We start from the raw sequence: 2,500 nt of genomic DNA on the forward strand, positions 1-2,500 counted from the left end.
CAATATAAACTGAATTATTCTTAATACGACACAATTCTCTTTTCGGGTAGACGATTGTATGATTTTGGGGCTGCTTAAAAGGAGGAAGGTTGAGGGATCCTGATTTAGAGCAAAGGCACTGGGTAGAAAGAGGTTAGTTAAGCAGTAACTTAACCAAACAAACCATATTCATAGTAGGAAAAGAGACCAACGACCGTTAGTATTTTAATACAATTTTCCTAACCATCCGACCACCACTTTCTAATCTTTTACAAACACACACCCAATCATTATTGACTCCATCCTCTACACTTGTGACCCACTTCCACGTCCCCTCCTCACCCGAATTTGCATTCAGCTTCTACTCCTTCCACTTCAAACCTATTCAGTTCTATTCAGGAGCCTAATCAAGCCTCGATTCCAGCGCTGACCTTTGCTCCTTTCACAGCACACCGTACCGTGATCTTCTTCTCTTCTACCGTTTCTCACTCCCTCTCTCATTTCCTCTTCTTCCAGGGTCTCCACGAGTTTAAGTGGGTCCCCCCAACTCAAGAGGCAAATCATTTCAGCTCTCCTCCCATCCCCATCTTCTCCCTACTCCTCTTCTTCCTCCGTCTCCTCTTCCTACAACCAGACGCCTCTTTGACCTTACCATATCTCTTCTTATCTCTCCTCAACCTTAATAAAATTCCATCCTTCCTAAATCTCACCCTAAGCATTCATATCACTAACTCTTCCTTCTGGCTTATTTTTCTGTCATATTTTCATGTCTTCATGTCTTCTGTCTTCATGTCTTGTGTCTTCATATCTTCATGTCTTCTGTCATATCTTCATGGCTTCATTTTTCTGTCATATCTGTCATGTCTTCAGCCCTTAGAAATAGTCTTTCCTCTTCTTCCCATTTTCTATACTGGATTTTTTCAGGTCTCCCTATGAACATTTATCTCTCTTTCCCTATGGAACTGTATTCGTATTATTCTAATCCCTAACATCTCCAGTTTCCCCTAGTGTCATGCTCAGTCCCCAAGTCTAACACATTCCACATCGTGACGTTAACCTCCCCTTCCCTCACTCCAGCAATTAATTTTCCAATTCTCTCCACTTCTCATAACACCAAGATCCCATCTCTCTCTTCCTCCAACACTTCCACGTTCACCTTCATCTTCAAGTTCATTTTCATCTTCATGTTCTATCTTCACTATTTTCTCCTTCCGAGACACAAAACTGATTCCATATATAAAAAATAAATCATACGAAAATCGACTAAAACATATGAATCTGTTTTCCTTAAAAATAGTGTAGACTCATAGGTGACTTGATGCAGGTCTTTAAGATTCTAAAGGAAATTGACAACATCAAAAGTGAAAAAAAAATTCACACTAAATGAGAATCCGACAAGAAATAATGGTCTCGAACTGTCAGGAAATAGATATAATTTGGAAGTGGTTAGAAACAACTTCGCCAACCGTGTAGTTAATGAGTGGAAAAAACTTCCTGCAGAGGCAGTGCATTGTATTTTAGTTCGAAGCTTTAAGATTCATTTAGATAAACACCTAAGCAAGATGCAGTAATGACTGCCATTTATTTTATATTATTTGTTTTTTGTTTGTTGTTTATTATTTACTTTATTATTATTATTTATTATTAGTTATCTGTCAATTTATTATTATTTACTATTTACCTGTTTGCTTATTATTTAACTATGCCTATACATTTATTTATTTTATTTGTCATTATTTATATTATAATTTTCATTTATTTTTCTTTTATTTATTTATCATTATCATATATATTTTTTCGCATCCGACCTAGTTATGGACCAAAAATTCTCCTGTCGGGATGCTCCTTCTTTGTAATCTTCGTGCGCAATCTTCACCCTTTTCTCTATCTACATTACTATAGTATTTCAACTGATATTCTCATCTATTTTTATACATAAAAGTAACCCTCTGAAAAAAGAAGAAAAATGTACACCCCATACCTCTCTTTCCGTGAGAAATTTCCTATTTCTTGTCTGTCTTCTCTCATCCTGTCACCATAGTTCACCCCATCCTCCTTCACCGCTCTTTTCCCAATCAAATACCAATAAAACTCTCCCCACTACCATACTTTCCCTTCTCCGAACATATCATTTCTCCTCCCCTTTTCCTTTCCCTTCTGTCTGCTTTCACTCCTCCCTGAGAGTTATCATGCCAGTACATTTTCATTCCCCTTTCTCCAACCTTTCATTCAATCTATGCTCATAATACTAATACTATTCCTTTACCTTTCCACGCTCCTTCACTCCGATAACCACAACCTTTCATACTCTAACCCTAATAGTCCTTGTTCATACATTATCTTCCATTTCCAGCCTGATCTTCTGCACTATCAATTTCCTCTTCATGAAATTTTGAAATCTGGAACTCCACGGCTTCGTTCTCCGGACATCAGGGCTAATGCAATGCCAATCTCTTCCTCCTGCCCGGAGCTATTACCGTATATGGCTCTCTCAGAGGAGCCTAATTCCAACATGGGACCT

The 2,500-nt window shown here is 37.9% G+C and overlaps 1 protein-coding gene across 1 annotated transcript in view; it reads right to left on the reverse strand.

Moving 5' to 3' along the window:
• Window positions 1-2,500, reverse strand: part of LOC143039057 (uncharacterized) — a 1,266,799-nt gene that overhangs the window by 73,308 nt on the left and 1,190,991 nt on the right. The gene's annotated exons all lie outside the window — the stretch shown is intronic.

Source organism: Oratosquilla oratoria, chromosome 25 (assembly GCF_046742065.1).
Source record: "Oratosquilla oratoria isolate Oo_2021 chromosome 25, ASM4674206v1, whole genome shotgun sequence".
Lineage (NCBI taxonomy): Eukaryota > Metazoa > Arthropoda > Malacostraca > Stomatopoda > Squillidae > Oratosquilla > Oratosquilla oratoria.